We start from the raw sequence: 24,156 nt of genomic DNA, 5'->3' as shown, positions 1-24,156 counted from the left end.
GGCCAGGGGAGGAGAACACCATTCCTTTGATGAAATCACAAGGAGCTTGAAGAGAACTTCCACTTGTGCCTGTAACATGGTGGCTTCAATAGTTTGTGTCAGTGAGCAGGTGGGATGGGAGCAGTTAAATTTCAGGAAGCAGTTTTATTTTTGCATTGTCTGTCTCCTTCTAGTCGCCAGCATTTGCTCCACATGGTATGTACCCCTGATAGGAGGCCCGTGCAATATATGCTTGTGTGTTTAAAAAACCTAAAAGGAGGCGTTTACTTCATTCAGATGTTATAAAATCAGACGTTACCAAACCCTACCACTCTTCCAATTTAGAATACTTCAAAGGGCACCCATCTCAGTAACAAACCCTTCCTAGCGTGGATTCCTTTTGCTAATTTGCCCATTTCCGCAACAGACAATGCTTTTTCCTAAAGCAAATCCCCACTATAGAAAGGATAACTAGATTTTCCAACTCTGTGTCATTATAATCTTTTAACTACAACCATCAGATTTTTTTTTTAAGTAACAACATTACTAGTTAAAGGTAACAATATTACTAACACTTGGACTTATGGTAATACTAGTTAGTACAGCGGTACCTTGGGTTAAGAACTTAATTCGTTCCGGAGGTCCGTTCTTAACCTGAAACTGTTCTTAACCTGAAGCACCACTTTAGCTAATGGGACCTCCAGCTGCCGCTGCGCTGCTGGTACACGATTTCTGTTCTCATCCTGAGGTAAAGTTCTTAACCCGAGGTACTATTTCTGGGTTGGCAGAGTCTGTAACCTGAAGCATCTGTAACCCAAGGTACCACTGTAAAAGAAAATTTAATACCCCCAGTCTTTAACATGGGGACCCTATTACCACATCTGCAAAAAATCAGTGCCATATGTTGTACTTAACACTGGAACTACATTATTTTATGAATGACATTATTTAACTGGTTTCTAGTGCTGAGGTCTCATCTGTACAGAACTATATTTCTCTCAAATTTTGAGGACTGGGAGAACGATCTGATAGATTCATGTATTGAGTTGATTCATGTCTTGAGTTCTAATCCTTTTCTATTATTGGAATGTCTATAACTAGAACTCATTTATTTTTATACCTGCCTTCATTTAAGCTAGCTCTCAGAGGCTACTTATAAATCTTAGATAGCAACCCTCTACTTGAAATGTTATTTTCAATAATCTGGTCCATTTAATGGGTTGGAGTTTGGAAACTGCTTTAAAGAGGGCTTGTGAACCAAATGAAACTGTTGTGGAAATATTAACTAAATTCACCGTGAAGAGCTCCTTAACTGTATCAGGGAGTGATGACTGTCTGTTCTAGAAAAACAGACTGAGAGAGGAAGTTAGCAGCCTGATAAGATCAATATTAGCTCTGGCCCTAAACAAACCCACCTGGGAGAAATTGTCCTGACAATGTTTTTTAAAAAAATTAATAGCCATTTTTCTGTACATTTCCCAAAGGGTTAGACTGGAGTCAGGTGATTCCAACCCCCAACCCCTTTTCTTCAACTTCAGAAAGAGTTGAAAAAAGGGCTTCTGTTGGAAGCCACCCAAAGTGGCTTGGGCAACCCAATCAGATGGGCGGGGTACAAAAAATAAATTATCATTATTATTACTACATGATTGTGTACGATCATCCCACTTTCACTTCTGGTAACATTGCTATTTAACCTCTCTGGCCATAGGTGACAGTGAGAGAAAAACGTGCATGTGCAGGTATGCATCAGGGGTAACTGGTGCTCTCCAGATGTTGTTGGACCAGATCCTGCCAGGATGGCCAATGGACAGGGATGGTGGAAGTTTTAGTCCCTATATCTGGAGAGCAGCATTTTGGATACCCCGGGCATGCATCTTGTGAAACCAGGCCTCTGCAAAAGCCCTCTTAACTCTCTCAAAAACTGTTTTCTTTCTCCAGCCTTGAAAATAGATCAGGTGTTTACTCTTGTACCACAGACAATAAATAAATTTTCTCTTTCAAGTTTTTTGAATGTTAGCAAATAGTTTTCATTGATCTCTAGTAAGGCCATCATAAACATGCTGTCAGTTGCACAGAATTGTAGGCTGTAGTCTTGCACTCATTTAATGTTTAGTTTGTTCCATTGACATCAGTGGCTGTAAGCATTTGTAATGGGATATAGGATGGCAGCTGTGGAATGAAAAATGAACTAATTGGTCTTTTGCTCCAAGGTTCTCTAGAGGTGTCCTAATTAGAACACGTACTATAAGTAGTGGTATTCATTGAATGTGTGCTTATTATAGGAGCATGTTGTCTAGTTTGTGCCCATTTGACTGGCAGAATACTAACTTTTCTTGGAACCACATCTAATAAATTGGATAGCATTATCAGAAGTGTAGTATAGTATTTAATTGCTGAATATGTGTAGCAGATAGGTAGATGTCACAACAGATATGTATGACAACAGAAAAATGTTTCTGGGTGATAAAGTGATAAAGAGGGGGGCATTTTGACATTTTTAAGGTTTCTGGAATTTTTTGATATGCGTAATACCAGATTCCATAAAAGTGAATTGTACATGGAAAGCATATTGTATGCTGTTTCTTCAGCTGTTCTTAGGTAGGTTTTAATTGTATTTGTTAATTTAGATCAGGCTTCCTCAAACTCAGCCCTCCAGATGTTTTTGGCCTACAACTCCCATGATCCCTAGCTAACAGGACCAGTGGTCAGGGATGATGGGAATTGTAGTCTCAAATCATCTGGAGGGCCAAGTTTGCCTATGCCTGCTATTGATAAACAGGTACCAATAAGACAGGGGGAAATTCAACCTAGCTACTCCATTGATCTTAGGTATGGGAGAAGGTTCCTCCCAAGTTGTTTTGGGTTTTATAAACAAACATCATAATTTTGAATGTGGCCTGGTGGTAAACAGCAACCAATGCAACTCGTTTAGGACTGGTGTTATATGGACCCTAACAGCTGAGCTGTCACATTTTGCAGAAGTTTCAGCTTCCATATGTCCTCGCACACAAAGTGCATTACTGTAGTCTATCTGGTAGATTTACCAACACATGGATTGCTGGGAGGAGGCTGTCTGGGAATGGCCTAAGCTGGTAAAAGGGGCTCCTAGCCATCAAAGCCACCTACACCTCCAGTGGCAAGGCTGAATCCAGGAGTCTGTGAACCTGCTCCTTCACTCAACATCCGAAAAACCAAAGAGGAATGCAACCCCATCCAAAACAGGTCTTCTTCCTAATTCCTATTCACCAACTGTTGGAAGTTGGAAAAATGAAGATGCAGGAAAAATTGAAATACAGTAAAGAGCTGTCTTCTATAGAGTGTTTCATAGGAACTTAGGATGCTGCCTTATACCGAGTCGGATCATTAGTCCACGTAGCTCAGTACTGTCTACACTGACTGGCAGCGGTTCCCCGGGGTTTCAGGCACAGAGTGTCTCCCAGTCCTACCTGGAGATGCAAGGGATTGAACCTGGGACCTTCTGCATGCAAAGCAGATGTTGTACCACTGAGCCATTGCCCAATCCATGTGTGTATTGCCTGTCAGCAGCTCTTAAACCTAGCGTTCCGGCATCTCTTCCATATATCAAAGCACGTGTGCACCCGCCCACCACTAACATGCCAGCCTTATTGTGCAGCTCTGTCTCATGGGCTACTTATTTCCCCTTCCTATGGCTTCTCATCATTCTATCCAAGTGGGGAAGCTTTTCACAAGCGCAAGTGAAGACATTTTTATATAATCCAAATAAATTGTTGTGCTCTGCAGTGATAGCATGCTGTGCAACAATGGTAGCAATTTTGAAAATAGCAGATACAATTGCAAAGGGGGAAAAATCTTTTTTGTTAAGTTGTTTCCTTGTCCCTACTTTCCCACTTCCAATGCAATTAAGATTAAAAATCACACACTAGGGAGGTGTTGTGAAGCTCTGCTCATGGACTCTCTTCTGCCCTAAGGTGCCAAATCCTTGGCTCTAGCAACAGGAAGTTTGTGGCGTACAAGATGTGCATGCGAAGGTAGTGCAGGCAAAATCTTGAAATGAATAAATGTCCCCTGCCTTCTGATGTCTTTGAAACTGCCTTTAATTTTATATCTTTTAGACATGCTTCTACATACAAGCTGAAGGTGAGTGTGTGTTTATTGCCTTCTAACAGGTTTCTAGTTGTGCATGTACCTAATTTTGTGTGTGTGTGCGTGCGCGCACATACATATACTAAGAATGTTTAAAATCAGAAAGGGAAAAGAAATTATGATAATTCTCACACAGAGAGATGCACAATAGTGGGTGGTGCTAACATCCATATGGCACTTTGGGTATTGCAGTAAGTAGGCAAGGTATAAATCCAGATGTCTGCAAAGTAGCATTTTCTAATTGGTATTTCACTTTAGGGGTGTGGCCTATATTCCGGGTTGGCTTGTATTCAGATCAATAGGATATTTAAAGCTTTCCCATAATTACTGCCTTACATCTGAACTAGCAGTTTTCTGCTCTGCATTTGGAGAGCATCATCCACATCCTGGGGTGGAATTCAGTATCCAGCTGTTACAATCGTTCCATCAACATAAGCATTACTTCTAGCCCAGTGGAACAATCTCCCCTCTGCTCCCCCAACACACTGTTCTGGGGGTTCTGCTGACCCTCTAGAGTGGATTTGGGGGAGGTGTGGGGGCCCCCCATTGCACCAGGGGAGTCCTTGTTCTGGCTTCCACTAGCAGAATCTGGCCCTAGACCTCTTGGGTTACACACTACTTGTCCAGTGTCAATCCCCGGCTCCTTTACACAAGTGATACATTCATAGAAGGAAGGTGCTATCTCTTAATGTGCAAAAGCATGCATTCAAAGCTACGATGTTATAAGAACTGGTAATAAGACAAGCATAAGGCACTTTAATGGCAGGCACAGCCCTCGGATTTGGCTCAGGCAGTGAATCCTGGATTGTCTGGGGGGTCTCTGGGTGATTCCTCTGCTTAATTTATCTCTGTGCAAGCTGCTATTTGGGAATCTATCTTAGAGGTGCCTCCTTGTCAGCCTCTTTAGGTCAGTCACTAAACTTGAGAAATCTGGGTGGGACCTGGAAAGTAAAATATCTGTGTGTCAGCTTTGCAGTGGGTTGACACCCTTCTGACTTTGGAATGGCTGACCTACATTAGCTGTCTAGCAAATGCTGCAAAGCAAGATTGGAAGAGAATAGAAGAGTTGCAGGTTTGAATGAAAAAGGGCCTTTGCTGTTGTAGCACAAACTATGTGTGTGTAAAATATGTGTGTGTGTATGAAAATCCACTTTCCGCTCTTATCATCTCCAAGAGCTGCTTGTTGCAAAGAAGGTTGTTGGAGCAGCTGGAGGGATTGTGTGCAAGACAAACAATCAGCAGACATTCTCTGTGTTTGAAAATTAGATTGAGATACAATAGTCAGTTTGTGCATCCTGCTAAGCTAAACCATGGCTTAATGCAGATGAGCAAATATGCAGGTATACAGAGGGGTGCAGCAAAGCAACTGGACTCCCGATCAAAGTTGCTGCAATCTCCTCTTAGTGAGCTCACACACCTGCTTATTTACTAAGGCAGCAGCAAGGAAATATCAGGCCTGGGGGCCAAATACAGCCCTCCACACCTCACTGACTGCTGGAACTGTCCCCGGACTGCACACCCCTCCCCAGACTGCTCCATGCCCTCCTCAATTACTTCTGCTTAGCTGGCATGTGTCCTCAAACTATGACAATGCCTCCTGCTTTGCCTATATGGAGAAACCTCTTGTCTTTTGCATGGCTGGAATGTACAAGGGTCAGAGTGGCACAATTTGCCTGTCCACCACTGGTACATGGCCCCTGGAAGGTATTCAATGAGGGAATGTGGTCCTCACCACTGAATAAGTTGCCCAGGTTGCTCTTTTGCCACTTCCCACTCTACCTTTTCCACATCTGAAGCAAGACCCACCCCCACCCGAAAAGAAAAAAGAATTGAGAAAGGTTCCCTACTAATCCATGTTTTGGATTAGCCTTATATGAGAAGGAGGGTGATCTCTTGTTGCAGAAGTGTAGCTAGTAGGCATGTTAATCCATAGCATGGCCTTCTAACTCACCGTATCCCTTAGAATACTCCCTTGAGGGGGAACAGGTATTAAAGCGTGCAGATTAGGGCAGAAAGTATTAATAATAATTGATGAATAATGAATAAATGTGTCAGTCCCGTGTGAGAAGGTGCTCAGTTCAAATGCCATTTCCACAACAGTCTGTATGCATCGCATAGTTCAGGAAATGTATTTAAGTTAACTTTGCAGAAAACATACGGTCTTTTGGTTATTTCTTGATTAATATATACAGTTATCTTGATGGCGTATTCTCAGAATATTACTTGTATTAAGCTGGCATAATATTTATTTTAATTGGTCAATTTAGCTGGCTAAGTGCTAATCAATTGGCAAAAAACACTTCATCAGTTACTGTGGCTGCTTTTTAGTGCAGAGTAAACAGATAGGCATGCAAGCCTTTACTCCCACAGACACACATTCCAGCTGAAACTGACCAAACCATATTCCAGAGCAGATTTACTGGTGCTCATTTTAGTTAAACTGGCAAAATGATGGGCATGCAAAAATAAAAAGGGTTCCAGTACCATGTTATTAAGCAAACTAAGGAAACTTGTTTTAGATTCATAAATTCATGAACGTTACCTAATTTTCTGTGGTTGACAAGGGTCTGTCACATGGCTGTACTTTCTAGTTCCTACCTGGAAGTAGGAAACAGTGGGAAATCTCCCTTGAATGAAGCATATCTCATGAGGTCCCAGCACTGCACTAACCACCTGCAGGATGGACTGATTGAGCATTAAAACTTGAGGGTGGGGGTGGGGGGTCGCTGTCAATAGACAGAACATTCAGCTTGGATGATCATGCTGTCTAACCCCACATGACAGTTCTTAAGATGCCTTGAGCCTTGTTGGGCTCTGAGCTTTTAAGCTTCATCCCATATGTTAGTGGGTCTGTAAGTTCTGTTTTCTGTTTTCGTGCCATTTGTCCCACAGCATCTCTGTTTTCCTTCTCTTTCCCACTCCTCCCCTTTTTTTAGGAGAACCGTCTTCAAGAACTTCTCTTGTGACTTATGGAATCTTTAAAAGGGAATTCCTCCCCCTTCCCTATGCTAACAGTTGCCGTCCATATTGCTTTCCCCTTCCTTTATAGCCAGGAAGCTCTGCTAATTGCAGGTCTGAAGTTGTACTATGTGGTGTTCAGGTAGTAGCTTATGCTGTTTAATGTTATACACAGGGGAAGGGTAACCACAAGTAGGTGAACTCATAAGCGGCAGCAGCCCTGTGGTCTGACCTCTCCTGTAATAAAAGAAACATGGGGATACATGTTGAGACAAAGGTTGGCTGTGATCTTTGAGCATGTGAAATTAATATTAATTGAAATGCACTTGTTTATCCTTTGGACTCATTAATTCTCTGGAACTCTTTCCGAATGCTTTTAAAGGCAAAATTTTGCTTGCAAGGTTGAGAAGTGCTGTCTGGCTTGTGGGCAGGCAGACGAAAGCTCTGATCAGTTAACCCTCTAAGAGTCTAAGTGCTTGAGTTTTTGCATTTGTTCTAGTGGTGCTGGCAGCCTAATCATAAGCATCTGCGCTGGTAAAACTGAGTGATGCCACCGTAATGTCATGTGCTGTGAACACTGAAGTGGCAGAGCTTTAAGGTCAGGGATGGGGGGGAGCCTGTGCACTCCAGCTCCTGTCAGCCCAGGCCAGTACAGCTAATGGTCAAGGTTGATGGACACTGTAGTCCAACAACAGCCAGAGGGCCACAGGTTTGCTATCCTAGCATCTGGGTGCACCTCTTTGGAACTACTTAATTGTTTAGCAGGTTAACTTCAAACAGTTGACTTCATTTGAATTGTGGGGACAGTGGTAAATTGAGGAAAGGAGATGTACTTGGAAAGTCTCCATGCCTCAGCCATGGGGGGTGGGGGACCTGTGTCTCTGTTCTGATGCTTTTTTCTTATGTGATGTAATAGAAGAAGGGGATAGACTTAGGCATAAGCTGGGAAGGAGGAATGTTGTTTTCATTAGCTTAATGTTGCACTTCTAAGGCATATAGACCCCATACATCTGGAAGTGCTTGAGGAAGGGGCAAACACTTTCCAGAACACAAAGTATACAGTGTTCTGCATTCCAGCGCTCTCTGAGTCTTTGCATTAAAGCTCAGAGTTAGGTCATGGCAGAGGAGGAGGAATTCATATGCGTGATTAAAGTTGCTGCTCTTAGAAAGTACAGTGTTTACGTTTGTTTTTCTCAGTACTAAACAGATACACTGTGGGCCAACAGATCACGTTGAAACCAGGATTAAATTTATTCTCAGGTGCACACTGACTTGTAACCACAGAGTATGGCATTGGTCATGTTTAGACAATGATCCAAAGATTCATAAACCATGGTTTATAAACTTCACAAAGACATAAGCTATGGTTTATAAAGATATGGAGGTGCATCATGGCTGCACTCATCTCCCTTGTTCCTTCTAACATCCTATCACGTTTGCACAAAAATTCAGGTTTGTATTAATCCACTGGTCTTCATTACATATGATGGGGAATTCAGGTTTAATGTTGGTTAACAAACCAGGAAAATAAATATACTGGGAACTCCAACTATATGCAGGTCAGAATTTTTATGCTGAAGCCATCATGTGATATTGGGAGAGAAGAACACATGGCCACATTGTTTATTCATGACTTCATAAATCATGGTTTACAAAGGTTTGGGTGATCACCTGAATGTGGTCAGCATTTTTTCTATCTGTAAAATAGAATGCAACCTAATTTACAGAATTGTTGGCTGGGTGAAAAGCATTTACATACTTCAAAGTGCAATATTAATGCCCAGTTATTATAATAAAACTAATGTATGCCAGAATTCACCCCATCTGATCAAATCAGGCTGTCTCTCGAAGATCTTTGTATGCAACAGCTTGGATCGCCTGCTTCTGTTCTATACCGTGCTTGCTTTATGTGCAAAAGTGACTTTGACAGGCTGTGTGGTGGAGAGTGAAAGAAGGCTATGGATTGTTGACAGATGGACATTTTCATGCATGTTATACCGCAGATGTCTATGCTGAAAAAGTTCAGGGTTCTGTACAATTACTTCTGATGAAATGTTCCTTTTTTTCTTTTTTCTTTTACATTCCTTCTCAAGGAAAGGTGCTGGATTGCATTTTGGTCCCATTTTTTATAGGGATTTCCTAATAGAGAAGAGTACCTCACAATTTCTACCCCCGAGGCCTATTTGAGATGGCTGAAAGTTACTGAGTCCTTGCTAAATGGAGGCAGAATTTGACAATGTCAGCTGGCTGTTACTGACCTCATTTTCTGCTGCTACCTAAATTGCTATTTATTTATTTTTTGCAGCAGTGTTTTCCTTAGGACGATCAGTTTCGTAGTTCAGCTTTCTTAAAGTTAAGTATTGACATTTGCCTTGGAAGTATTGTGACAGCCTCCCCACTTCAGGAAGAGTTTCCTGATCCAAAGGCTCTACACGGAGAAGAAAAATTTAATCCCTTCCCTTCCAGGTGTAGGCAGATTTCCCCCTCCTCCTGTTTTCCCCTTCCTTACCCTCACATGCCTTGCAAAAATATTTTTCCCGTCTCCTGTAATTTTATTGCCTACTTTTCTTTCACACTCAACTTGTAGCTTATTTGTATCTCACTCCCACCCACACACCAGTTTTTTGGCCCTCCACTCCTGGTCTTTTTACATTCATTTCTTCCACTCATCCTTTTTTTCTTTCCCAGTTTATTTTGTTATTGATAATGATGATGACGATCATTCTATAATACCTTTAATTCACTTTCTAACTTCTTTCAACACCTGCTCTGACCCTTTCCCCTCCTCCAGGAACTTCCCTGACTCCTGGCCACATTTACTCAGCATGCAAGATGCTGATGGAACTGGCTAGGATCTGGGGCAAGCAAGTGAGGAATCACTGGGCAGGATGTGGCCCTGAGGCCCACTGTTTGAGAAACAGTAATCTGGACCAAAAAACCCAACACCTGCAGCCCTTTTGACAGTTACTACTTCTGAGTACGAAAACACCTCCTGAGTGAGTAAGCATTCTTAATTGAGCTACGGTCTCAGATGGAAAGCAAGCTTCGTGGAAATGGGATTTAAGATAGGTATGGTCAGTGGGCTTTAATCTGGACTGATTTTAGTTGAATCAGGGTCTGTAATGATTAAATATCAAACATATTTATTTCTTCCTCCTTCTGATTTATAAATGCCCATTTCAGATTCTTAAGTTTGACAGGAAAAGTGGTTAAAACCATTTTAAAAGCCATTTGGAAAACACAGGTGGCTTGCTCTTGAGATGTTATGCTAAACTAAATCCTGTAATCTCTTCAGGGGTCGGGAGCCCTTTTCAGCCAGAAAGCCACATTCTGTCATGGGCAACCTGCCAGGAGTCTCAAAGAGGTGGTGGTCTCAAAAAGTCTCAAAGAGGCAAAAAGTGGGTGAGGCAATGGTTGTGACTCTATTCATACAGTAGGGTATGTTCCAGCCACCCAAAAGCAGTGCTGAGCAGGACCTGAATAGGAGCCAGCTCCTAGGGGCTGAGGTACCTTTGACACCCCCCCCCAATAAAATATTTCAGGAGGTTGCCACCCCCCAGCTGATGGGCATTGCCATTCAAATGGTATGCATGCACCATGTCATGTGATCAATTATGTGGGGTGGGGCTTACCTGCCCCACTCCCAATATGTTATTCAAGTTGGCACTCCTGAGGACCATCAAGGGATATGGTCTGGAGAGACAGACGGGGCAGACTAGAAGGCCTCATTCAGCTCCTGCCTTGGGCTTCATGCTCTCAACCCCTGCTGTACTTAAATAGGCTTCCAGTTTCACATTTAAGCTCAAAAAGGGGGTTATGTAACCTCAATGTTGTGTATGTGGTCTAATACATAAAGCAGATAAATCTCTTCTGTTGTTTATTCTTCAAAGACTTCATTCTGAGAACTCTATAACTTTTGAAATAGAAATCAATCAATTCCTATTACTAAATACCAATAGCAAACAGAGACATGGGAGAGAAGACAAAAAAAAATATTTTAGAGAACTTGTCTCTAAGATACCTTAAGTTGTATTCGGTGTTGCTTCCGTGGATATGCTAATGCCAAATAAAGTGGGCTTCCTTTAAAACACATGCTTTTAATGGGATTTGCTTCTAGGTAAATGTGTTTAGTATTGGGGTACTGATTATGAACTCCCTGCCTTTTAACTGCAGGCACAGGAAAAGGTTAAATGCCATCTGAGATGGTTCAGAGACCAGAGATATTGAGTTTGTACATGGGAAATTGAGTTTTAAAGTCCTATGTCAGCCATGAAATTGCCACGGAGTGGCTCCGAGCAACTCATGATCTCAGTTTTACCCACTTCTGCAAAGTTATATCATGAGAACTAATAAGATGGGAACAGAAAAAATCTGTTCAACACTGAAGAGTATTTTTGTCCAAGAAACCTGGGAGAGTGCTATTGTGCTCAGGTCCTGCTTTTGGTTTTTCCCAGGGTGAGAACAGGATGTTGGGCTACATGGGTCGTTGGCCTGATCCAGTATGCCCTCCTTGGGTGCCCAGCTTAAAAAGAGTTCCTGGTTTGCTGATCCAGAGGTTACTATGACATCTGAACCAGGGCATTATGTTTTAAGTGCTGGCAATGAATTAGGGCCAAACCATTGTTTGCCATTCTGGTTTGTAGACAGGGCTCAAATCATAGTTTGGACATTGTGGGAAACTGATTGAACCATGTCCTTTCAAGACCGGCATATTAGAGGAGAGGGAGAAGGTGAACACTCCAGCCAATTCTCTACCCCAGCTCTAACAAACAATGCTTTGTGGAGCAACAATGTTATGCCTGAACCAGAACGCTGAATTGGTCTCATGTTCCCCCTACAACATTTAATTTATTTTCAAAGTTAAATTCAGTTGTACAAGGAGCTGTTGAAATAAAGACCAGACTTCATCTTAATGCTGTCAAATTGAAAGGCCTCTGCTCTGTCTTAATACTCATTGCCCCCTCTCCATGCAGAGCAGAGGCAGCAGAGTAATGCCAATTTTTTCACTCATCTCTGACACGAACTGGGGGGGGGGGGTGGACCACATTACATGCAGGCTGGTGTTAAGGAGAGGACTTTACAGGAGGCAGTTCTTCCCATACATAAACACCTGAAGATGCTGTAAAATGCCACTGTGACCAGAGTGAGTACTCAAATTGGGTGGGAAAAAGAGTCTGCAGGCCCTGCATATAATGGGAAGAAAAAGAGGCAAAGGAAACTTACCCTGCAAAGTAGGGAGTGGTGGTATGCAAGGAGATTCCCAAGGGAAATCTTCCCAGTGGGAAGTTTCCTCCTGCGCCTCAAAAGGCAAGTCTGCAATATTAGGTTGTACAGTTTTCAGGATTTTACTGTTTTATCTTTTGTAAACCATATTGAGCTTTTTTAAAAAACAAAACAGTCAAGCAGTGTGCAAATTTGATGAGAAATAAATAATACAGTGGTACTTCGGGTTACAGACACTTCAAAGTTACAGACTCCGCTAACCCAGAAATAGTACCTCGGGTTAAGAACTTTGCTTCAGGATGAGAAAAGAAATCGCGGCACGGTGGCAGGAGGAGGCCCCATTAGCTAAAGTGGTGCTTCAGGTTAAGAACAGTTTCAGGTTAAGAAAGGACCTCCAGAACGAATTAAGTTCTTAACCCAAGGTACCACTGTAAAATGAATATGGAACACAGCTATTCACTGTTGATTTTGGATGAGGCTGCAGGTGTTGTGACTTGAAGCTCAGGTTGGGAATCAAAGGAAGGGCAACTTCAGCAGCCACTAAGCTGGAGGTTAGTGTCTGAGCCCAGTTCAGTGTTTTAACCCTGACGTACAAAGCACTAAGTGGAAAATACCAGCTCTTTCAGTGCCATCCTGTCTGGTTGGTCAGAGAGGCTCTATTGCTTGCTCCATCATTGAGGGAGATCCAAGTTGCTGGAACTTGGAACAGGGCTTTCTTGGTGGTGGTGCCCTGGCTCTGGAAGGCTCAGGCATCCCTTCTATGTTATATGTTGAAAATGTTATTTTGTCAAGCCTTTGGGTAATGGCAGATGAAGAAATTTGTTGTTGGGATTAAGATATGTATAGTGCATATTTCATATTGTGTTATGAGCGTCTCTTATTTCCATTGATGTGACCTATTGATAAATCCCAATAACAAATAAGTAAAGTTAGTTTGCTCTGGAGCACTTGATTAAAAAAAATCAATGAATCGCTGGCGCAGGGCCCCCTAAACTGGACCAGGAACATAGCATGACCAGCTGGGGAGCTTTAACTCTCCACCACCACTACAGTCTCAGTTGGAATCACACTCCCTGTTGGATTGTCAGGCATGGAGGGGCCAATTCCACCCAGGATTGCAGTGAGGGTAAAGTACTCATGTCATGCCTACCCTGATGCTATTGTCCCCGTTGGTCTGAGCGAGCTACCTGACAAATGTCATGTATAGTTTGTTCTTCAGTAAGATGCTTGTTTGCTTGTCCCTTCATTTGTCCCTTCATTTGTTTGTTTGTTCACTCCCCCCGCCCCCCGCTCAGCCTGGACTACAGCTGCACTGAATATTTTATGCTGGGGTGCAGTGATTATGCAGAGCCCCACCCCCTCTTGCACCCTGGAGTGTCCCCTGGTTTATGGTGTGTCATCTGCAAAGGACGACCAGAAGCAGGTGGTAAAAGAGCAGCCGCTGAGCCTGGTCACTTCTGTTGTCTCTCTGTGTGGGTTTTTTTTCCTCTTCAACTTGCGTAGTCTTTCCTCTTATGTTAGCTTATTTTATTGGAAGGCTTCCTATGGTGCGTGTCACTAGTTATCTGCTGCGCTTGGCTGTCACTCTCGGAGACAGCTGGAATACGAACGGCTGGAGACGCCTCATTGACATGTTTGCGTGAGAGTCGCTTGTCAGAGGAGGAGTCGCTATAGAAAGAGCTTCCCAGCACATCCCAGGCGGGGCAGCCGCCGCGTCCCCTTCAGGGAGAAACACTTTGTGGTTTTCAGCAGGCACTGCATTCCTTGACGTTTCAAAGCTGTTTGCCTGTCACTCTGCTCTTTCCCCGGCTTGCTCATTAGAGGGAGTTCCAAATTCACACTCCTGTGGGCCAGTGGAGGCAGGAGCCTGTGGGGCTTTGAGGAATGAACGACTGGGAGGGGACTTCTTAACTCCCTTTCATTTTGCTCTGCATTTTTGATGGTATAGAATTACCATAATCTATTGTGAAAGCAAATGTCTGGCTGGGCACTGCTCTAGTTTGAGCTCTGATCTGTAAAGTGCCACTGATTTCCCCCTCCTATTTATCATAGGCCTTGGGAATCTGAGGCCCAGGATCCAAATGTGGCCCTCCAGGTCTCTCTACCTGGCCTCTAGAATTATCCCCAGGCCACACCCCTCACTGGTGCTGCTTTGCATCCTGGGTATTTTTGCTTGGCTGGAATCTGATAAGGCCTCTTACTTGATTGGCTGGCGACAGAGAAGGGTGTGTGGGCCAAAACTCACCTACTGTACAAAGGTAAAATTCACATTTGTTTCTTTGCCCACTTTTGACTCTGGCCTCACACATGTCCCTCAAAAGGTTGACTGGAAGAGAATGCAGCCCTTAGGCTGGAAAATATTCGCCCCTCCTGTCTTACCACTTTTCCTATTGCCTGCAGAGGTCAGTCCTCTTTGTTCACTTCTGTCACAGTTGCCTGTTCCACAAATCCTGTCCCAAACCATTGCATTTTCTTGCTGCTCAACCTTAGCTCACCACTGCTAAAGTATCCTCTCGTATTCTCTCACTCAGTCTTACACCACTTTACCTTGGTAAATTGGTGTGGAACATAGTTATTTTTATGTTCTGCATAGCACCTATCACAGAGATGGTGATAATTTGTTTTTAACATCTCTCATCACATGGAAGGTACTAGCAGCCCAACACTGCTGATGTTGCTACATGTCAGGCACTGATGGGACTGGAATCCTGGTCTTCAAGGCTTCAGAGTACAGCCCTCACACCCCTGCACCATGAAATATTAATAAATGTTGTTGTGTTTGTTTAGAATTAGTTGGGTGTTTCTGTTTTGATGTTTGGTAAAGAATTATTGGAAAGGGCAGAAACCTAAGCAATTATAGCTGAAATTCTGATTAGTCACCAAGAAACATCAGTTTAATTGCTTTTAGTGGGATCTGTAAATAGCATCTCACAGCAGACTCAACATCTATGCTTGTGCTAAAAAAAACCCATGGGGCTAGTTTACACTGTATCACCACATGATCGTGAATGCAGCTGTATGGGAAAAGGTTAGGCTGCTTCCACACTAGGTTTTTAATGTGGAATTGCCACACTGTGCTAACCCACATTCTATGGGGCAGCCACACAACACCACCATCCCTTCTTCTACTACTTTATCCCCACCCCTTATTTTCCCTGTGACTTTTCTGTCTCAGACTGCAAAACATCCAAAACATCCATGAGTGGAGAAGTAGCACCATCTACACAGGTGTAGGTGCCAATAGTGTTACCTTCTCTGACCACAATCTCTGGTCTGGTTCAGTGGCAGACTTGGAGGTGGCGGGGAGAGAAGATATTTTGCCTGGGTAACCATTGCCCATACTATTCAAGCTGGAGGTATCACAAAAAAATGCCGTTGTGGTATTATAGCACTATACCACTCTTTCATAATATATATAGCCAGAGAAGCATTTTAGCACTAATTAGAAGATCAATGGAAGAACTTAAGCTGGGTCATAAAACAGTGCCCACCGCAAGGGTTGTAGTGAATGCATGCAGAGTTTTATAGCAACTATATCATGCCCACTGGTGTAGCTGGGGCATAGCGTGATGTACACATAGAAGGAGGACAATAGTGTGATAGGTCAATTGCTACAGTATTTGGTTTGTAGCTTACAATGGAAAAGTAATGATTAGGTGACATTGGAGATGCTGGTAGGGAAGCAGCCTTAGTATGAATTGGATTGTACACCCAGTGAGCCATCATTGCAGTTCTTGGCTCACTGTCTGAACAGCCTGTTTTATATTGACTTTTTCCTCTATGTGATTGTATCCCTGGAAGCATGATGGTAGATGGAACTGAGCTCTGTGAACTGAAGTGCAGCATTGATTATTTATTTATTTACTTATTTATTTATTTACTGACCAACCACTCTGAGATTCCAGGGCAGAAATACGTAAAGGAGCTCCCACTCTGATTTATTTTTTACCTCATGTGTACTCATGCTGCTTTACTCAGGATGATGCCAGCAGAAGCAGGTAGTGGTGGTTGGTAGACACTGTATTCCAGGGGTAGGCAACCTAAGGCCCATGGGCCACAAGTGGCCTACGGGGGTCGCTTAACCTGCCCCTGAGCTGCCCCTGAACCAAGCTGCCTGCTTGGTGAGTCCCCACGCGCTGCGCTAAAGTGGCGCAGCGTGGCGTGGGGACTTGCTTCCGCGGCGCCAGAAATCGTGTCTGCAATCACGGTTACACGCACGTGCGCAATCCGGCCCACGGATCTCCACTGGAGTGAACCAGCCCAGGCGAGGTAAACCTTGCCAACCCCTGCAGTCTATTCCGTGGTCCCTATGCCTTTTCTATTCTTAACCAACCACTGGAAGGGTAGATTTAGATTCGCTGCAGCAATTCAAACTATCATAATTGATAAGGTTAAGTCTTATTAATATAAAATAACTATAAGTTCATGGACTGAATTAATATATGCTGTATTAACTCTAGAGTGTGGGAGCCTCTGGCCCTCCCACCATCCCGGCTTATTGGCCATTCTTGCTGGGGCTGATGGGAATTGTAGTTCACCAACATCTGGAGGGTCAAAGATTTCCCGCACCTACTCTCGTATAATATGGATAATGGGAAGGAATCAACTTAGTTCTTACATGCACAGCACAAGGTGTGTGTGGCGTTTGCCTCCTAGGTGGGTCACAAGGAAAGGGTTAAATGAGTGTTGTGATGTGATTGGCCAGTGAGAATGCAAGGGGTGGAGTAAAAGTTAGAGTGGGAGGTTTTGAAAGTCAGTTGAGGTTTGGGAGTTGAAGAAGGAAGAGGGAGGAATAGGCAGTAGGTTGGTCAAGTTGTATTGTGAGAGAGTGAGAGGAATTGTTAGGTGGAGTCAGATAGATAGTTGGGAATAATCAGTTTGAAGTTGTTAGGAACTAAGATTAAGAAACTGCCAAGAAAAATTAACTGTAACCATAAGCTTGTTCCTGCATTTAAAAATAAACTTGATTATTTGTTAATGTTAACAACTGACTGGACTCCGTGTGTCCCCGTGAGATACGGGGTGGTGGCAGCGGAAAAAGCAATCGCAGTGGTGGCACAGGGTCAATAGACCGTCAAACGTCCGGGGGCCCTGTGTGATCGCCACAGTGTGCTTGTGCAATGGGACTCTTCTGCCTCCTCCCTGCATCCCAGCCTCTTAAATCTGCTTTGGGGGGTTGAGTGAAACTCTAGAACAGGTTTAGGGGTCTTGTTGCATGAGCAGACCTTGTTACATGCATGCATACCTAGTTTAGCGCTATGTTGAATTCCACCCAATAGTCCCACACTTGCAGTCTGCAGTCTGTTAAGTGCAGCTAATAGAATTCCGGGGACTCCAGTAAGTCTTTTTTCTCCTACCGCCACTTCACATTTATGAATTGTCTTTTTCTGCTGTGATCCCTGTGTTGCTTTATGTGGCTGAAGATGTTCTATTCACTCCAGTTTGGCAGTACACGTACGTGCAGCTGAAGGGCTTCCGTGTAGCAAGAAGTTACAGCTGACCCAACATAGTTAAGGGTAAAGGATCAGGGGACCTATCTAGTTCTGCTCTGTGGAGTTTTGGCAGAGAGCAGAATGAAGGCATTCGGCTTTTCAAAAACTCTACAGTTCATCTTGGAAATGAATGGCTGCTGCAATTCAGCCCCCCCCCCCCGACTATCTTTTGCTGACCCTTTACTGACTTTGAGAGCTCTTAAGGTGGGAGGTGATGTTCTAACTAAATACTCTTTCCTCTTATCTTGATGGCCCTGCTGCAAAACAGCCAAAAGGGTGCTTTGCTGTCTTTGCCAGACCTTCACTGCAGTTGACAGCCTCATCTAATCCACCATTTTGTTACATGCAGCTAAACTTGTTGGTTTGTGATGTGTGTCACCAGATCCTGTATGTTAATGCATGTGGCCTTAAACTAATTTGCAAAGGAGTAGTCATGCTAGTCTTTTGCAGCAAAAACAGCAAAAGGCTCTTCTGGCACCTTTACAGACAAATACATTTATTGTGGCCCCGTCTTTTGTGAACTGTAGTCCATTTCATCAGTTAAAGTAAGCTTCCTTTATCCTGAGCTGGGAATAAAAATAGATAAAACTACAAAGCAGGATAACATTTAAAGCAATAGTGTTTGTTTATAACATGTGTATAGTTTTCTAGGCAGCTTGCAATAAAGAGAAAACAATCAAAACACCAAGACACAAAACCACTAAAATAAGTGGGGGAAATATATAAAAAAAAAAATCTCACTGCACTCCAAGGCTAATGGTTTCTTCTTTTCCTTAGAAGAAAGATTGTTGGAAGTAAGTTCCAGTGGAATTTGACGCTGGTCTTCTAAAAATGTGTTCAGGATCAAATTCTTGAATAGGCGGCTGAGCCTGTGGTCTTGTAGATATCCTTATGATTAAGGTAGTGGTAACTGAAAACAATAAATCCTTTTAAAATTTAACTATTCTTTCAGTTTCTGTTAAAGCTTTTTGACAGAGGAACAATAGAACAAGTGGCTTCTCTTGCTTTTGAGGTAGCAAGGCAGTGCCGAAATTATTTTGATGCCCCTTTGATTGTCACTAGGATGATTAAAACTCTTATTTTACATTTCATTCTGTAGTTATAGCTGACTTTCACATTTCTAGTGGTCTGTATCTCTTGACCAAAATGGTCCAAGATTTATGCATTTATATTTAATTGCCTTTTAGCCAAAATGTGACGTGTTTTATACAAACTTTTTAACTTTTGAATGGATTTACATTTTCTTGAGTGCATCAGTGTGACTGAATCACACATGTACAAATAGATAACTAGAAGTGTGAGAATCTTCAGGTTTGGATTATAGTTCCTTCTCTTACCACTGATAACCTTAGAGAGGTCACCTGCGTTTCTGACCTTGGATATTCCATTGTGATGCTTCCTTTGGCTGTGAGGATAAAATGAGGTCTGGATATATTGTAATCTGTCCTTGGAATAGGTTGTGAAAGGAATCACTTTTTTTTCCTCTCTCTGCTAAATGAAGCTATTCCCAGATGTGCAAGCCTGCAGAGAGGCTGAATATTCTGTAAACGTGACAGGCACTGGAGATCTTCAGTGACTAAGGCAGAGATCATAATAGCTGCCTGCTGTTGTATTTGAATAATATGTAGAAACACAAAGGCTAGAGCTGTAATGAACAGTGGCGCAAAGGAGGCAGCCAAGTCCTGGAGCCACGTGTGCAATTAAGCAGACGTGCTTTGTGCTGTCAACTAAGCACTTAGGATAGTGTGACCCCCGTCTGTGTTTAAATTTTAAATTATTCCTATACCTTAAATTATGCCTCCATGCTGATCTTGCCCCCTATGCCTTCAGTGTAATGGTGACTGAGGCACCCCAAGGTGTCCCAATCTGTGGTAAGGTTGCCAGAACCTACACCGTCTTTTAAGTGTGGCACAGAACTTTAATCTAGTATGCTTTTTCCTATCACAGAACCACTGTGCCACCAGAAGCTGGCATCTTCCCTTCTGGGAATCTCTTAAAGGTACAGGACTGGGAATGGTCAGCTCTTGGGATCAGGAGAAGGAGAAAAAATTGTCTGTCCGGAACAACACACAGCTGCCACTCACAGGCAGATGATCATAGAATCATAGAATCATAGAGTTGGAAGAGACCACAAGGACCATCGAGTCCAACCCCCTGCCAAGCAGGAAACACCACCAGAGCACTCCTGACATATGGTTGTCAAGCCTCTGCTTAAAGACCTCCAAAGAAGGAGACTCCACCACACTCCTTGGCAGCAAATTCCGCTGTCGAACAGCTCTTACTGTCAGGAGGTTCTTCCTAATGTTTAGGTGGAATCTTCTTTCTTGTAGTTTGGATCCATTGCTCCGTGTCCGCTTCTCTGGAGCAGCAGAAAACAACCTTTCTCCCTCCTCTATGTGACATCCTTTTATATATTTGAACATGGCTATCATATCACCCCTTAACCTCCTCTTCTCCAGGCTAAACATGCCCAGCTCCCTTAGCCGTTCCTCATAAGGCATCGTTTCCAGGCCTTTGACCATTTTGGTTGCCCTCCTCTGGACACGTTCCAGTTTGTCAGTGTCCTTCTTGAACTGTGGTGCCCAGAACTGGACACAGTACTCCAGGTGAGGTCTGACCAGAGCAGAATACAGTGGCACTATTACTTCCCTTGATCTAGATGCTATACTCCTATTGATGCAGCCCAGAATTGCATTGGCTTTTTTAGCTGCCGCGTCACACTGTTGGCTCATGTCAAGTTTGTGGTCAACCAAGACTCCTAGATCCTTTTCACATGTACTGCTCTCAAGCCAGGTGTCACCCATCTTGTATTTGTGCCTCTCATTTTTTTTGCCCAAGTGCAATACTTTACATTTCTCCCTGTTAAAATTCATCTGGTTTGTTTTTGCCCAGTTCTCTAATCTGTCAAGGTCGTTTTGAAGTGTGATCCTGTCCTCTGGGGTGTTAGCCACCCCTCCCAGTTTGGTGTCATCTGCAAATTTGATCAGGATGCCCTTGAGTCCATCATCCAAGTCGTTGATAAAGATGTTGAATAAGACCGGGCCCAAGACAGAACCCTGTGGCACCCCACTAGTCACTCTTCTCCAGGATGAAGAGGAACCATTGATGAGCACCCTTTGGGTTCGGTCAGTCAGCCAGTTACAAATCCACTGAGTGGTAGCATAGTCAAGACCGCATTTTACCAGCTTCTTTACAAGAATATCATGGGGCACCTTGTCAAATGCCTTGCTGAAATCAAGGTAGGCTACATCCACTGCGTTCCCTTCATCTACCAGGCTTGTAATTCTGTCAAAAAACGAGATCAGGTTAGTCTGACATGACTTATTTTTCAGAAATCCATGCTGACTATTGGTGATCACAGCATTCCTTTCTAGGTGCTCACAGACTGTTTGCTTAATGATCTGCTCCAGAATCTTCCCTGGTATTGATGTCAGACTGACTGGGCGGTAATTATTTGGGTCCTCTCTTTCCCCCTTTTTGAAAATAGGGACAACATTTGCCCTCCTCCAGTCTGCTGGGACTTTGCCTGTTCTCCAGGAATTCTCAAAGATGACTGCCAGTGGTTCTGAGATCACATCTGCCAGTTCTTTTAATACTCTTGGATGCAGTTCATCTGGCCCTGGAGACTTGAATACATCTAAACTAGCCAAGTATTCTTGTACTATCTCCTTAGTTATTCTGGGCTGTGTTTCCTCTGCTGAATCATTTGCTCCAAATTCTTCAGGTCGGGCATTGTTTTCTTTATCGGAGAAGACTGAGACAAAGAAGGCATTGAGGAGTTCAGCCCTTTCTGTGTCCCCTGTTTGCATTTCACCATCTTCTCCTCTGAGTGACCCCACTGTTTCTTTGTTCTTCCTTTTGCTACGAACATACCCACAAAAGCCTTTTTTGTTGCTTTTAACCTCTCTAGCAAGCCTGAGTTCATTCTGTGCTTTAGCTTTTCTGACTTTGTGTCTACACGTGCTGGCTATTTGTTTGAATTCCACTTAGGTGGTTTCCCCCCTTTTCCATTTTTTGTACACATCCTTTTTTAATCTTAACTCAGTTAAAAGTTCTTTAGATAGTCTAGCTGTCTTGCCATATGCACAGTTGGCAGGTGGAAGCACTTCAGCTCCATCCTATGGGTATTTAAGTGGATAGCAAGCAGATATACCAACCTGACAAAAGTGCTAGAGGCATCTGACAGTAATGTTATCTAGTTCCATGACACAGCACTGAGCTGGAGACCCAAAAGTGATTTAGCTGGTTGAAGGTGTGGGCATTCCTCTGGAGAGAGAAGTTACTGGGACTTGAAACTGCTGGTAAGGAAAGAAGCTGGATCTCTTGCTTGAGAGAGAGGTCCAGCTATTAGGGAAAATGTCTCCCATGGACCTTTCCATAGGGCATGAAGATGAGTGAAGATGAAAGACACAGAAGTATTTTTCCAGCTCACATGGCCCAAACAGTCTGTGCAAGAAAGGGCAGAATAGTAATGTGCTGTTGTTGTGTTGTATTTGTATTGATTTTATTCTTTAGTTAGCTGCCCTGGGAATGCTGGTTGGTTACTGAAAGGCTGGGTATACATATAGAAATATCAAGAATACAATAAACGACTTACACAGAAATTCAAGGCTGCCTTGGTCTGACAAACCAAGCTCAGGATTGTCAGCACTGACTGGTAGTGGTTCTCCAGTGTTTCGGGCAACAGCCTTTCCCTAACCCACCTGGAGACACCAGTGATTGAACCTGGGACCATTTGAATGCAGTTTGGTAGCATATGCTCTACTGCTGAAGCTGATGAATGAGAGTAGAGCAACTGCAAGGAACCTTATAATGTGATGGAAAACCTGCAGTCCTCAATTCAGCAACTGAAGCACCACCATCACCAACAAATAAACCATAATTGGGATTTTCCTAACTCAAAAGTAGCAAGAAGAACAGTTTGAGAGAGCTCCCTGACAAGAATATTTGACTTAAGTATGGAACAAAATATCAACATGCGTTTGCAGTCCCAGGGCCAATGAAAACAGGTATTATATTAAATGAAGTAAAGGCTAGGAAGATTCATAATCTGTTGGAAGGGAAATAGGGAGAAGTGCCCCTAACCTCTATGATATTTCCCCTAACAGTTGACTCCGTGGCCTTTGCCACAGGAATCCGCATTGCAGAGCTGCTCTGTTCCTAATGCCACCACTTCTTCCTTGCCCATTTGTGATGCGCAGTTGGAGAGTGAGTGACCTGTTGCAGTGCTTGCACCAGGAAGCAGAATTTGGTCGAATTCTCCCTGGGAAAATAATGGAAACACTATCTGTATTGGAAGGGGGCAGCCCCGCCTTAAAGCATCAGCCAAACTATTCTGTGGGGTCCTCAGGGGAATCTGCAGTATTTTCCTAGGAGTGATGTAAGGATGAAAACACAGGAGAAATTTAAGTTTTATGTAGAGCAGTCGGAAGCCTCTTAACTAGACTCTGTCATTACTTAGGCAGTGTGAGAGCCATACCAGTGCTGTTCCTTCCTGCGCTGGAAGGGTAATGCGAGAATCTTTAAACCAGTGTTTCTCAACCAGGGGCCATATGGCCCCCTGGGCTCCCCAGGATATTCCAAGGGGGCTACAGGTGAATAATGCGTAAATGGCGGCCCACAGCAAGAGGCTAGGGGACCACAGAAGGAAGTGAGAAGTGAAGAAAAATATTTTCTTTTGTTTAAAATCCTGATTGGCTGGCTATTTGCTTGGCCAATCACAAGTGGGTAAGGGCACCCCCTTACCCACTTGTGATTGGCCAAGCAAATAGCCAGCCAATCAGGATTTTATGCCAGGTCAGGTAAGTGTGGTGGTGGGATGGCAATGGATAGGGCTGGGCAAGCCAGAGCTGCTTTTTGCTGCTGCCAGTTCTGGGCCTGGTGGCAGCCTGGGCCTGACTCTGCACTGAGTTCAGTGGGTCTTACTCCCAGGTAGAGGTATGTGGGGCTATAGTGTTTTATCTAGGCAGCCAGGACTCCTCTGTATGACAAGATCTTTTTGCACCAGGTCAGTGAGGACCACTTGCTTTTTAAAATTCTCTCATATAACTCCCTGTGTGCCTTTTGGACTGTATCTGTAGGTTCCCCCCCTGTGTCAAATAACTGGGGTCAAATAAGTGTTGTTTACCTTTTATAATACATGGAAGATGGATCTTCCTCAGGAGATTCTGGACTCTCCTTCCTTGGAGGTTTCTAAGCAGAGGTTGGCTGGCCATCCGTCATGTATGATCTAGTTGAGATTCCTGCATTGCGTGGGGTTGGACTCGATCCCTTCCAGCTCTCCATTTCTGTGAAGGGCCAGTTGATTCAGGGTTCATTCTCCAGGACTGGGGGCCCCTACGCCTGCTGCTTGGATTTCTGGCCGGCTCTCAGATCTCTC

The 24,156-nt window shown here is 43.5% G+C and overlaps 1 protein-coding gene across 2 annotated transcripts in view; it reads left to right on the top strand.

Moving 5' to 3' along the window:
• Nucleotides 1-24,156, top strand: part of B4GALNT4 (beta-1,4-N-acetyl-galactosaminyltransferase 4) — a 174,640-nt gene that overhangs the window by 17,761 nt on the left and 132,723 nt on the right. Inside the window, exon 1 of one of the 2 annotated variants that reach the window (XM_081010568.1) lies at nt 14,532-14,543. The exons of the other annotated variant lie outside the window; for it this stretch is intronic. The gene's annotated coding sequence lies outside the window, so the exon portion shown is untranslated. Of the gene's footprint in view, nt 1-14,531; nt 14,544-24,156 lie in introns of those variants that run through there. 2 annotated transcript variants of the gene reach the window in all.

Source organism: Podarcis pityusensis, assembly GCF_964106645.2.
Source record: "Podarcis pityusensis genome assembly, chromosome: 1".
Taxonomy (NCBI): Eukaryota; Metazoa; Chordata; class Lepidosauria; order Squamata; family Lacertidae; genus Podarcis; species Podarcis pityusensis.
Note: the sequence above shows the minus strand (reverse complement) of the source record. Positions and strands in the feature narration are given on the sequence as shown.